This window comes from Dipodomys ordii, unplaced genomic scaffold (genome assembly GCF_000151885.1).
Source record: "Dipodomys ordii isolate 6190 unplaced genomic scaffold, Dord_2.0 Scaffold15, whole genome shotgun sequence".
Classification (NCBI taxonomy): Eukaryota; Metazoa; Chordata; class Mammalia; order Rodentia; family Heteromyidae; genus Dipodomys; species Dipodomys ordii.
In genome coordinates, this window is record NW_012267231.1 from 12,606,438 (window position 1) to 12,620,856 (window position 14,419).

Here is a 14,419-nt window from a genome sequence, read left to right on the forward strand (position 1 = left end):
GCGCCGGGAGGAAGGGGCAGAGCCGCCCCGGGAGGAAGGGGAGGAGGCCGGGTGTTTCCTGGCGCATTCCCGGCCCGCCCGAGTGACTCACTCGGGTGTAGGAAAACTCCCAGGGCCCAGCCGGGACCACCGAGCCTCCGCCGCGGACCCGGGTAAGGACGGGCCCTGCGGGGGCCCCCGCCGGGTCCCCGATCGCCCTTAAGTGATACCCCCCGCCCCCGGCCCGGGCCGGGCAGGGTGGGGCCGGCCTGGGGCTGGCCAGGGCGCCCCGTGGGGCTTGGCCCTGGGTGCGGTGGCCTGTGGAGGGGGAGGGTCACCGGGCTGCCGCGCGCTCTCCTCTAATCCCTGCCTCGCCTTCCAGAATCTCGGGGTCGCCGAGTCCCCGATGGCTCTGGCCGCGCGCGCGCAGCCTGGACCTCACGGCCCTGGACCCCAAGTTCCCCAACTCCTGTCCTGACTCGCACTCCCGGCTTCCCGGGGCGTCCCGCACACACCCCAGGTCCCGCACTTCCAGCACGTGGCAGGGCTCCCGGCAGGAACAGGGGCGCCCGGGTGTGCTTTGCGGGTTATTGTTTAAAAGTGAGGCGCTCCCGTCGTGGGGCCACGGAGCCTGGGGCCGGCTGGGGCTTTGTGTCGCCCTCGGAGGGAAGGACGGAGATGGTGGGGGTCACGGGGGCGGGGGGGGGCAGAGCCGAGTCGGAGGCTTTTGTTCGGGAGCGGGATTGTTTACGTGGGCTGCGTGGCTCAGCCCCGCACAGCCGCGCGGAATTGTTTGTTCTAAGCCTAAAGTGCACGCGCTTGATTTGCACAACGTCGTGGGTGTTGAAAAAATAATGATAAAAGGAGGGGGCAGGGGAGAAGAGCGATGGGCGATTGGGGTGTAAAGGAAGAGGATGTACACCCAGAGAAAGCACCCGGCCGTGGTCAGCTCCACTGTGAAGTCTGAGCGGCACAGTGCTTGCTAAGCTAACGCCGTTGCGGGGTGATCTGCTCCAAGACTTGGGGGTTTGTCTTATTGGACTAGTTGAGGGCAAGCGCCCTCAGGCTTTGCCCTTGTCTCGAGTCCAGTGGTTTTCCTTGAGTCTAGCTGGACCCCGATAGTCCCCCCCATTGGAACAGCAGTGGTACCTATGGCTGTGGCTGCGATGCTGGACAGCTTTGGGGACAGGATGCAAAGTTCTCAGAAGCCAGGCATCCTTCATCCCTCCCTGCAGAGTTGCTAATGGTGACGGGCACAGAGCTGGGAAGAGCTGACCCATCCTTTTAAACCAACGGGAGCCACGGCAGATGAGTGAGTGTTGTAAGACTTCAGTGGGAAGATTGTGCTGTGGGCTTCACTCAAACACTGCTGAGGTTGTGGAAAAACGTTTCCTGCCTCAGTGCTTGTATCGGAGTGCTTGCTGATGCACACAGATGCCTCATAGGAAACTTATTCAGTAAGGTTTGTGATTCCAAGAACCACTCATCCCCTCAAAGTACTGTTTTGTTCTTTCCAGAAGATCATGTGTGTTTTGAATCAGCATTTGCGAATCAATCCTACTCGTCTGTGCGTTTGTGCATGTGCGTGTGCACACATGCGTGTGCACGCACCACAACTTGAACTCAGGGCCTCTGTGCTGTTGCTTAGCATTTTCACTCAAGTCTGGCACTCTAGCACTTCAGTCACACTTTCATTTCTGACTTTATTGCTCGTTATGGAGATAAGAATCTCCCAGACTTTTGTCCTCATTCTGGCTTCAAACCCAGATCCTCAGATCTTAGCATCCTGAATAGCCAGGAGTACAGGCCTGAGCCACCCAGCTCAAGACCTTTTTTGTTGGTTCTTTTTGTGTGTGTGCCAAGTCCTAAAGCTTGAACTCAGGGCCTGTGCATTGTCCCTGAACTTTTTAGCTCAGTGCTAGCACTCTACCACTTGAGCCACAGCTCCACTTCTGGCTTTTTTTTGAGGCTTAATTGAAGATCAGAATCTCTTCGACATCACTGACAGGGCTGACTTTGAACCTCTATCCTCAGATCTCAACCTCCTGAGTTGCTAGGATGACAGGTGTGAGCCACCAGAGCCTCAGCCTCCTAAGCGCTGGGCTTACAGATAGGCACAACCATTACTGATTTACATATTTTGGATAGCCATCCTTGATTGGATAGTTGACAGGAAAATATTTTTGGCCATTTTAGGAGTTAATCTGTTCACACTCATTTGGGACAGAGTCCTGTTACGAATCTCAGGCTTCCCTGGAATTCACATTCCTCCTGCATTAGCCTCGCAAGAACCTGGGTTACAGATATGTACCACCGTTAACCAGCCTGGTCACATTGTTTCCTGATAGAGTTCTTGGATAGACCAAGAGTCTTTAGTTTGATGAAGTCCAATCTTTGTTCTTTTGTTATAGATAAGAGAAAATCTTGCTACTACGCCAGCAATACACAATTCAAAAGTAGAACAAACAAAAATGAATTCTAATAGGTGAAAACCAACTGGGTAAAAATGGAATGAAATACATATAGGATCTGTATGCCCTAAGCTACAGGATGATTAAAGAAAGACAAAGAATCGTGTAAGTAGAGAGACACTTCGTGATAATGGGTCATGACGAAATCATTGAAAATTCAGTTGTCATAGATTGGGTTGGATTGTCAATGATATGATATTTTCATGAAGATGGTGTGTGTTTCCCACTTGCATCTTCTATTTATTTCAAGAGTATATTGTGATTTTTAGTTTGCAAGGTTTAATTTCTTTGGTTTATTTTTTTTTCCTTTGTGATACTATCATGAATTTTTAATTTTGATTTCAAATTATTCATTGTTAAGAATAGAAATACAGCTAGGTGCCAGTGGCTCATGCCTATAATCCTAGCTATTCTGGAGTTTCAGATTTGAGGATTTCAGTTTAAAGCCACCCCAGGCAGGAAAGTCTGTGAAACTCTTATCTCCAATAAACTACGCATAAAACGTAAAAAGGCGGAAATGGCGTCTGAGCTGTGGCTCAAGTGGTAAAGAGATAGCCTTGAACAAAAGAAGCTCTGGGACTGTCAAACTTATTTTTAACATGTTGCTTTTAGACCCTGAAACTTTCTTGGATTGTGTGTGTGTGTGTGTGTGTGTCTGTGTGTGTGTGTCTGTATCTTTATCTGTGTCTTGAGGCTTGAACTCAGTGCCTAGGCACTACCCCTGAGCTTTTTTTTTTTTTTTTTGCTCAAGGCTAGTGTTCTATTGCTTGAATCATAGCTCTGCTTCCAGCTTTTTTGGTGCTTTATTGGAGATAAGAGGCTCCTGGGCTTTCCTGAGTACAGATGTGAGCCATTAGGTCCTGGCTTGCTAAATTCCTTTAATAGCTCTAGCAGTAATTTTGTGGAATCTTTAGTATTTTGTGCATATATTCATGTTATCTTCAGTTCTATGTGTTATGAGGCTGTGTTGTTTGATGCCTTATGTTTATTATTATGTCTCTGATGGACTGTTCTTCTTATTAGCTTATGTTAGTTATATAGAGGGGAATTTCATAATTATATCTCTGCACATGTGTACAACACTGTATTCCAATCGATTTCACCCCCTCTTTTGCTCCTCATGTCTCCCCTTTTCACCTCTCATTATAATTATTGTCTTCATGTCTGTTTTGTCTTAATATTTGTCTAATAATAGTCACTTCCACTCTTTTCTGGCTTTTCTTTGCATAATATAACTTTTTTCCTCTCTTCAGTTTTGTTGCATTTGTGTCTTTGAATTTAAAATGTGTTTCTTTAACAGCATATGATTGGGTTGTTTGTTTTTTTAATTCATTTCATAAATCTCTGCCTTTCAATGTGAGTGTCTTGTCTATTTACATCTAATGTAAATAGTTATATAGTAGGACTCATACCTGCCATTTTGCAGTTTCTTCTCCTTATGTCATCCTGTTTGGAGAACAGATAGCCAAGTGTTTCTCGCCTGATTTAGGGGTCTATAATAGGAGTACTGCTGAGCATTCTGGGGAGAGATTTGCATTGATGTGGATTATTTGTATTAAAGGCCTCTATTTTCAGTGCCAGTACTGGAGCTTGAACTCAGGGCCTGGACATTATCCCTTCACTTTTTAGCTCAAGGCTGTCATTCTATCCTTTAAGTCACAGGTCCATTTCCAGCTTTTGGTTGGTTGATTAAAGATGAGAGTCTCACAAACTTTCCTGCACTGGCTTCCAACTGCAACCCTCAGATCTCAGCTTCCTGAGTAGCTAGGATTATAGGCATCAGGCATGAGCCACTGGTGCGTGGCCACTAAAGGTTTCTTTGAACATGATCTCACAGAAATGAGTTTTTTTTTTCCTTCTGTGAGAGTTTGAAGCCTGTTGTACCCATGTGACATAAAACAGAAGTTGTTCATCTTACTGATTGGTTGCTCCTCACACAACTTTATTATGACTGTGTTTTCATATGTGCCTCTGGAGACAGCATTGACTTGTGGCTTCCAGGATTTTTTTCAGTTGTGAATAAGACAAATGTTTTGTGGTAGCTACTGTTACCTTAAAATATTTGTGACTGTGTTTCTATCTCAGGTACTCTATTAGCCTGGCTTGCCCTTCCCAAACACATTGAGAGATTTTGTTCCATGGGGGAGAAAAATTGATGCTCAGGAAACAATGGGTTCCAATGCAGAATGTAACTCCTGTGTCCTTGTCCTAACCAGGACAGTGGGGCTAAGTGTGGACTTCTCCTTGAAGACTCACAGGAGAAGGGGCTTGGAATGTGGCTTAGTGGTAGAGTGCTTGCCTAGCATACATGAAGCCCTGGGTTTAATTCCTTGGTACCATATAAACAAAAAAAGCCAGAAATGGCACTGTGGCTCAAGTGGGAGAGTGCTAGCCTTGAGCAAAAGAAGCTCAGTGAGGGCTGGGAAGGTGGCTCAGTGGTAGAGCACTTGCCTTGCATGCATGAGGCCCTGGGTTTGACTCCTCAGCACCACATAAGCAAAAAGAAATAAAAGCCGGAAGTAGTGTTGTGGCTCAAGTGGTAGAGTGCTAGCCTTGAGCTGAAGAGCTGAGGGACAGTGCCTAGGCCCAGAGTTCAGGCCCCCCGACCGGACCCCCCCCCAAAAAAAAAAAAAAAAAGAAGCTCAGTGACAGTGCCCAGACCCTGAGTTCAAGCCCCAGGACTGGAGGAGATACTCTGCATCTCAGGGTCACATAGCCCCAAGTCAGAAGTGATTTGAGAATCTGTCTGATACTTGATACGCTGGCAAAGCTTGATTTACTCAACGTGTGTATGTATATGGTTAAGAATCAAAGATAGGAAGCTGGCCACTGGTGGCTCATGCCTGTAATCTCAGCTACTCAGGAAGCTGAGGTCTGAGGATTGTGGTTAGAAGCTAGTTCGGGCAGACAAATCCCTGAGACTTATCTCCAGTTAACCAGCTAAAAGCTGGAAGTGGAGGTGTGCCTCAGATAGTAGCTCAGCACAAGGCAGGCCCTGAGATCAAACCCTAGCACACACAAAAATAACATAAAGCTCCCATCCTAGTCATGTGCTATAGCATTGAACTATACCTTAGCCCCAAGTTTTCCCTTTTTTTCCCCCTGCTATCCTGAGTCTTGAACTCCTGGTTTGGCACTGTCCCTGAGCTGCTTTTTGCTCAAGGCTAGCACTCTACTTGAGCCACACTGACACTTCCTGCTTTTTTTTTTTGAGTAGTTTATTAGAGATCAGAGTCTCAAGGACTTTCCTGCCTAGGCTGGCTTCAAACCATGATCCTCAGATCTCAGCCTCTTGAGTAGCTAGGATTACAGGCATGAGTACTTGGCCAGGTTTTCCATTTTTGAGGCATTTTCTTTTGCTTTCACCAATCCTGCCTGCTCAGCTTTCCCAAAGGTGATTGATTGTACTTGTGCATATGAATTTCATAAGCAATCTAGAGTCTCCTTTGTTTCTCTCCTGTGGATCACACTGAAAGGTTTTTGTTCACAAAGGTTGTTTTTCTTGTTGGCTTTCATGGCAGGGGACTGGGGGTGGTAGCAGTGTTATTAAGATTTTCTAGAGAAACAGAACAAATACGGGGTGGTGGGAAGAGAAATTTATTTTAAGGAATTGATTCACACTATTGTGAAGGCTGGCAAGTCCAAATTTTTCAAAATAGGCCAACAGAACACAGCCCCAGGGAAGAGTTCAATGTCACCTCTCAAGACAAGATTGTGGGAAGGCAAAATTCCCTGTTTTGGTGAACTTCAATTGTTTTTCTCTTAAGACCTTTAACTCATTGGATGAAATTTGGCTGAGTTATTGAGTGATGTGTTATTACTAAAAATTTACTGACTTAAATATTTATTTTTAATCTCAAAATTACCTTCATAGCAACATGTGGACTGGAGTTTAAACAAAAACTACTTCTAGATGCTGGTTGGTGACTCAGGCCTGTAATCCTACTCAGGAGGCTGAGATCTCAGTTCAAAGCCAGCCTGGGCTGGCTCTGCAATAAACTACTCAGAAAAAGCTGGAAGTGGCACTGTGGCTCAAGTGGTAGAGTGGTAAGCTTGAGCCAAAAGAAGCTCAGGGGATAGTGCCAAGGCTCCGAGTTCAAGCCCCAGGACTGGCAGGAAATTTTTTTAAAAAACTACTGATGTTCCTCCTTGAGAATGTATCTGCAACATGGCCAAGGTCTTGTGAAAATCAGCAGGGTGAAGTTCTGCCCACGGGCTGGCGTCACTGGCACGCCCCATCTGGGAGGGGCAGGGCATCAAAGGGATCAACTGGTGGGCTGATTTGGGGGTGGGCCACTGGATATAGAGAGGTAGGGGGCTACAGGGAGGGAGAGAGAGAGAAAGACAGGGACAGGGACAGAGATAGGCCTTGCTCCACTCCAGGAGGCCGGCCTATCTCTGTCCCTATCTCCTCAGGCTTGAGGCTCCGGAGACCCGGGGGTGGCCTGAGGAGAACCCAGGCTGGCGGAGAGGCCCGCAGAGAACCTAGAGGCCTGCAGAAAGCGGTGAGGCCTTTGAAGAGCAGAGAGGCCTTTGGAGAGCAGAGAGGCCTGAGGAGAGCAGAGAGGCCTGCAGGGAGCCATGAGGCCTGCGGAGAGCAGAGAGGCCTGCAGAGAGCCTAGAGGCCTGCAGAAAGCGGTGAGGCCTTTGGAGAGCAGAGAGGCCTGCAGAGAGCAGAGAGGCCTGAGGAGAGCAGAGAGGCCTGCAGGGAGCCGTGAGGCCTGCGGAGAGCAGAGAGGCCTGCAGAGAGCAGAGAGGCCTACAGGGAGCCGTGAGGCCTGCAAAGAGCAGAGAGGCCTACAGGGAGCCGTGAGGCCTGTGGAGAGCAGAGAGGTCTGCAGGGAGCAGTGAGGCCTGCAGAGAGCAGAGAGGCCTGCAGGGAGCCGTGAGGCCTGTGGAGAGCAGAGAGGTCTGCAGGGAGCCGTGAGGCCTGCGGGGAGCCGTGAGGCCTGCGGGGAGCCGTGAGGCCTGCGGGGAGCCGTGAGGCCTGCGGGGAGCCATGAGGCCTGTGGGGAGCCGTGAGGCCTGCGGAGAGCAGAGAGGCCTGTAGGAAGGAGGAAAAAGGGAAAAACAAAAACAAACTTGCCCCCTTGGAGGTTGCAGCTGCTCCTAGTTCTGAGGTAACCCTTTGCAGAGCTGGGCGCCAGTGGCTCACATCTGTAATCCTAGCCACTTGGGAGGCTGAGAGCTGAGGATCATGGTTCGAAGCCAGCCTATGCAGAAAAGTCTGTGAGACTCTGATCTCCAATAAGCCAGTAAAAAACCAGAAGTGGAGTTGTGGCTCAGGAGGTAGAGCGCTCGAGCTGAAGAGCGCAGGAACAGCATCCAGGCCCAGAGTTCAAGCCCCATGACCGACAAAAAACAAACAAACAAAAACTCCTTTGTCATCTTTTTTTTTTTTTGGAGGGGGGTCCGGTGGTGGGGCCTGAACTCTGGGCCTGGGTGCTGTCCCTCAGCTCTTCAACTCAAGGCTAGCGCTCTACCACTTGATCCACAGCGCCACTTCCAGCTTTTTTCTTTTTGCTTATGTAGTGCTGAGGAATCGAACCCAGGGCCTCAGGCATGCAAGGCAAGTGCTCTGCCTCTGAGCCACCTTCCCAGCCCTCCTTTGTCACCTTTAACCATGCCTCCATCGATTTTCTTGCTCCTAGGCCATTACAGTCTGGGATATAACTTTCTGCCGTGCACTTCTGTGCCAGCCAGGTGGACAGCTGGGCAGAGAGTGCCTGTTGTGTGTACATAGATTTCAGTGATATATTTTGGGATTACTACAGAAATGGTGTACAATTGTTTGTGATCCTATGAAGGGCATTGGAGAAGCTTCTGGAGCTCTGGCTTGCCCTGATTGTGCCTCAGGTCCAGGCAAGAGGGGGAGATATGTTGTATTATGTCCATAGGGCTGGGGATCAGCCCTACCCAGAAAGCCAGGGGTAGCAGGCAGTCCTGAGGGCCTCGGGAAATGTGTGCACAGATATATCCCATAGCCTAGTGGGTCTTTCTTGTATGCTGTATGTGATAGGCCTGTGTGTCCCTGGGCTCTTCCTTTGTATGTGTCAGGTACATTGCAAAGTTAGCGATGATTGCACATTAGAAAGTATGCTTAATAATCTCTGTTTCAGGAGCTTTGTGATTTTGTTTAGAGATGGAGAGGGTACTCCGTGGACAGTACCTGCTTCTTTGTGTGTGTGTGTGTGTGTGTGTGTGTGTGCACGCACACGTGTGCGGCTGTGCGTTTGCGCATGTACATGTGCACCCTCACACGTGCACTAGTCCTTGGGCTTAAACTCAGGGCTGTATCTTAGCTTTTTTTTTTTTTTTTTGCTGGTCATGGGGCCTGATCTCTGGGCCTGGGCGCTGTCCCTCAGCTCTTCAGCTCAAGGCTAGCACTCTACCACTTGAGCCACAGCTCCACTTCTGGCTTTTTTCTGCTTATTTGGTGTTTAGGAATCAAACCCAGGGCTTCATGCAGGCAAGGCAAGCACTCTACCACTGAGCCACCTTCCCAGCCCCTATCTTAGCTTTCTTTGCTCAAGGCTGGTGCCCTACCACTTGAGCCATAGCTCAACTTTCAGCTTTTTGACAGGTAATTGGAGATAAAGAGTCTCATGGCCTTTTTCTGGCTTGCTTTGAACCACAGTCCTCAGATCTTAGCCTCCTGAAAAGCTGGAATGATAGGAAAGCCACTACAGGTGCTGCTATAGGAAGACCAAGGTGCTAAGTCTCTCCACCAGCCAGTGGGCTCAGCTGGGTTCTCTCAGGTGGTCTGTTACTTGTGGTTAGACTTCTCCAGCCTTTAGAAACTGTAGCCCCAGTGAGGGACACAGCATCCACCGTCTTCTGCCTGTGGATACTGGGAAGCAGCCCCAGGAAGCTCCATCCTAGGTCCTCATGCCAGAGGTGATCATGTAAGCATTTCAGATGACTTAAAAAGTATAAATAAGTTATGAATTCTAACTCTCCCTTCATCTTTTTTCAGCCTTTTATTAGTTCTACCTCTGAAATGAAACAAAAACAGTGGAGGTGAATTGGGGAAGTGCCACATTTCCTATTTTAGTTGTTTCCTACTGCTTTATCTTGTCTGAGCATGTGCCACAGTCTGTGTTTGTGTTTATCTACGTAAAGAATATTTCTTGTCTAGCCTGATGGGCAGATCATAACACATGCACAGTGGCTTATAGTGCTGTTTAAAAGGATCAGGATTTTGGTGTATGTACTTAACAGCCTTTGGGTGTGGTGGCCTTCTCCTTATGTTTATTGGATCCTTCCAGGCTGGCACACTATAAGTGACATTCATGATTCACTGCATGGATGAGGATGTGCATGTGCATGTCTGTGTGTGTACGTGTGCACATCCTTTAGCTTTTACACTCAAACCTGATGCTCTACCACTTGAGCCATACCTCCACTTCCAGGTTTTTGGTGGTTAATTGGCAATAAGTAACTCGTATACTTTGTTGCCCAGGCTGGCTTCAAACCATGATTCTCAGATCTCAGCCTCCTGAGTGGCTGTTAGTGTTACAGGTGAGAGTTGCTACTATCCATATTTGATTAGCTCCCATTCGAAGGCCTCCTCTTTTTTTGTGCTAGTATCGAGTCTTGGACTCAACACCTGGGCACTGTTCTATGCTTTTGTGAGCACTCTACTACTTGAGCCTCAGCTTTACTTCCAGCTTTTTGATGGTTAATGGGAGAAAAGAGTCTCACTGACTTTTCTGTCTAGACTGGCTTCAAACCACTATTCTCAGATCTCAGCCTATTGATTAGCTTGGATGACAAGCAAGAGATGATGCCCAGCTAGTGGCTGGGTTTTATTACTGGGTTGGTGCTCTGTCACTTGAGCCATGTCTCCAGCCCTTTTTAACTGGTTATTTTGGAGATTTCAATTTCCCTAGTCCCATTTTCACACATGCACATTGGATATTATGACTTTCTTTGCCCACCCTTCCTCTTTCCATTTTCTTCCCCCGTCTCCCACCCCTGGCCTCACCTTCTGCCCTGGCAACACCTGTTTCAGCTTCCTGGTATTCATTTTATTAAACTGTGAGTTTTTCAAAGAAGTAACACCACTGGAATTCTCCCCTGCATATACCACACTTCAGTTAATATGTTTATGAATATGTCTATATGACCTGAATATGTTTACATATATTATTTTAAATTTAGATCTAGTTTCCATATATGAAAACAAACATACATCCTTTGTCTTCTCTGAGCCTTTACTTAATATAACTATTTCCAGGGTTATCCATTTCCCTGAAAATGACACTATTCTTCTTCCTGATGGATTAATAAAATTTTGTTTTGTGTGTGTGTGTATATCAGTCACATTTCTTTGATCCAGCTGGGAAGCTGGCCCGGTGGTAGAGCGCTTGCCTTGCCCTCAGCACAACATAAGCTGAAAAAGCTGGAAGTGGTACTGTGGCTCAAGTAGTAGAGTGCTAGCCTTGAGCTGAAGAGCTGAGGGACAGTGCCCAGGTCCAGAGTTTAGGCCCCACAACCGACAAAAAATAAAATAAAGGCTAAGTCTTATGTATGTATAGGAGACAGACCAGGATGGCTTCATACCTTGGTCCTAGCTTCTTGGGAGGCTAAGACAGGAAGGATGATTGTGACTGGAGTTCTAGGTCAGAGGTTCCACTTGGGGAATTTCCAACATGTCAAATAAGTAATGGTGTGTGTGTGTGTGTGTGTGTGTATTGTGTGTGTTGTGTGTGTGTGTCTAGTGTTGTTTATGAATACTGGGGCTTGAACTCAAGGCCTGGGCGCTGTCCCTTAGCTTTTTCTCTTAAGGCTGGCACTCTACCCCTTGAGTCACAGCTCTACTTCTGGCATTTTTATAAGAGTCTCATAGACTTTTCCTTACAGGCTGGGTTTGAACCATAGTCCACTGATCTCAGCCTCCTGAATAGCTAGGATTATACCTATGAACCACCAGAGCCTCACAAGATTCTATTTAAAAGAAAAAAAATGACCAAAAAATCAGTTTATTGAACTTTATATAGGTCTCAATATTGCTTTTAAATTATTTCTCTGGGATTATGTGCTGCCTGGATACTGTTTCTCATGTGGGTGGTTCTTTGACTTGTGTTAGCAACAGTGACCTGATTAGTGATGATTTCCTTTCCTGGGCCTGGGGCCAGGACTGGTAGAATTCTTCCCACTTGGTAAATTTAGAAGTAAAAGAGGAAATTCCAGGAGGAAATATTGAAAAGTGACATGCTACAAATGTAAAACTTCGCGGTAGTCCTCAGGTTCAGCCCTCAACACCAAAAAAATAAAAAGGTAGAACTCAAATTTCAAGAAAGAAAACAAGTGAAATAAAAAAGCAAAATGTCTTTCATATCATTTATATAGTGCCTGCCTAAGGAAGAAACGGTCTATGATTGCAGAGGATTGCCAGTAAACAAGAAAAACTAGCAAGTCACGAAGGAATAAGAAGAAACAAACTGATTATAGGAAATGTTTAAGCTCAGTGACCATAAAAGAAATTCAGTTAGTGGTGTGCTGGTGGTTCACAACTGTCTGTAATGGTAGCAACTCAGGAGGCTGAGATGTGAGGATCAAAGTTTGAAGCCCGACTAGGCAGGAAAGTCTGTGAGAATCTTATTTCTGAATAATCACCAAAACAACAACAAAAAGCCCCTAGTTCAAGCCCCTCGATCAGTTTCCATTAAAAAAAAAAGATACTAGAACTGCAATTACTTGCCTGAAGGTACCCTGGGGTTCCATGAATCATGGCTGGGAAAACACAGCTATGGGTCGAATTATTGTAAATGGGAGCAAGAAAATAACATGATCAGGGTTGTACTTTGCACAGTGAAAACTTCTGCTGGTGGTGTTTTGGGGCCAGCAAATGCGGGGCCCTGAGTTCAAACCTCAGTGCTACCAGGAGTCTATGGGAGAAATTCCTGAGTAGTAGAGTTGAGTTAGAAGATGTTATTTGATTTTGTGTGTATGTATTTATATGAGTTGGTACTGGGGCTTGAACTCAGGGCCTAGGCACTGTCCATGAACTTTTGTGCTCAAGGCTAGTGCTCTACCACCTGAGCTGCATACAGCTCTACTTCTGGTTCTTTGCTGATTAACTGGAGGTGGGTTTCTCACAGACTTTCCTGCACAGGAGCTTCAGACTGTAGTCCTCATATCTCACCCTCCTGAGTAGCTACGATTATAGGCGTTAGCCACTGGTGCCCAGCTTGTTATTTGATTTTAGCTATAAACTTTTTTCCCCCCAATCAATCACAGTAGCTAGCCACCTCATCCGAGCAAGCATTGCAGGGCAGCTGGTAACTCCTGTGTAAGTGAATCTGCCTTCAGTTCCCTGCTAGGATATTTTAACAAGTGGGAGAGAAAAGAACAATTCAATAAAATATGCATCTGAGATGATTTTATTTTTACATTCGAACAGACAAAAATACTGGAAGTTCCTACTTTTCTAAGAAGGCTGCTATTTGCATGCAAAAGAGGAAGAACATCAGTTCAGTCCCCTTGTACTTTTCAGAGTTTATTATCTTTGCTTGGTCATGCTGCATAAATTATAGGCAAGCAAACTTGTTTTTTGTTTTTTTGGTCAGTCCTGGGGCTTGAACTCAGTGCACAGGCTCTGTCCCTGAGCTCTTTTGCTCAAGGCTAGCACTCTACCACTTTGAGCCACAGTGCTACTTGCTGTTTTCTGGTGCTTCATTGAAGATGAGAGTCTACCGACTTTCCTGCCCAGGCTGGCTTTGAACTGCAATCCTCAGATCTGTCTCCTGAGTAGATAGGATGACAGGTGTGAGCCATCAGCTTCCAGCTAAAGTTAAAAAAAAAAAAAAGCCACTAGTTTGAAAATGTTAAGAAGACCTTCTTTCTAGCAAAATACGGTTTGCTGGTCGGCTAGCAGCCAGCCTAAGAGCAGCTGGTGTGCCATAGACACAGATGCCTGAACTGGGCACAAACGCCTTCGCTTCTTGTTCTGCTTTTTCCAGAGTTATGGGTTCACTTGGCATTTTGCAACCTTGCTGTTAAGCTGCCCTGGCAGTTTCTATTTTAGCAGCTAGAAAGACGACTTTTTTCTGTTCCCTGTGAAAAGACTCACTAGCACGTTCTTAAATATCACCCCCCCAGCCCCTGGGCTATAGCAGGCAGGTGCAGTGTTGGCGCTTCCTTCATTAGTACTTGCCCTGTTTATCTGGGTGAGCGCTCATGTTCCTAATCCCTTGTCCCCCAACTGCTTGTTCTATGTTGGCATCTTTGTGCCTCTGCCTTCCTCAAGGCAGGTGCCTCTGGACCTTTAAAGCCTCCCCCCAAAGCCAGGAGCCGGTGGCTCACACCTGTCATCCTAGCTACGCAGGAGGCTGAGATCTGAGGATCGTACTTCAAAGCCAGTCCAGGCTGGAAAGTCTGTGAGACTCGGATCTCCAATGAACCACCAGAAAACCGGAAGTAGTGCTGCGTCTCAAGTGGTCTAGCGCTCGCCTTGAGCTGAAGAGCTGTGCCCAGGCCCAGAGGGTAAGCCCCATGACTGACAAAAAAAAAAAGCCTCCACACAGCAGCTATCCCCTGCCTGTCCTTCCCAGGGCTTCTATAGAGTTATCTAGATTTCTTTGTGAGCCAAGATAGACAGTCCTGATTTTCTTTCATCTGGTTTCTGGCCCATGGAAGCCTTACCATTTATTAATAGACATGTACCTAGTATGTTAATACAGTTATATATTGCTTAAAAAGAAGAACACAGCTTAAGCCAGTGCTGGTGGCTCACACCTGTAATCCTCACTACCTAGGTGGCTGAGAGCTGAGGATTGCCAGCCCTGGTAAGAAAATCTGTGAGACTTTTATTCTCAAGTAACCACTAGAAGTGGGGCTGTGGCTCAGAGTGGTGGAGTGCTATCCTTGAGTGAAAAAGCTCAGGGACAGCACCCAGGACCTGAGTTCAGACTCCATGACGGGCAAAAACAAAACAAAACACAGCATAAGAACTGGGTCAGCAG

General features: G+C 47.0%; 1 protein-coding gene across 2 annotated transcripts in view; it reads left to right on the plus strand.

Moving 5' to 3' along the window:
• The first annotated feature begins 18 nt into the window (after nucleotides 1-18).
• The window catches only part of Cyfip1 (cytoplasmic FMR1 interacting protein 1), a 66,453-nt gene continuing 52,052 nt past the window's right edge, over nucleotides 19-14,419 (plus strand). The window contains exon 1 of one of the 2 annotated variants that reach the window (XM_013012034.1): nucleotides 19-152. The gene's annotated coding sequence lies outside the window, so the exon portion shown is untranslated. The remainder of the gene's footprint in view (nucleotides 153-14,419) is intronic. The other variant, XM_013012035.1, reaches the window with a different exon arrangement.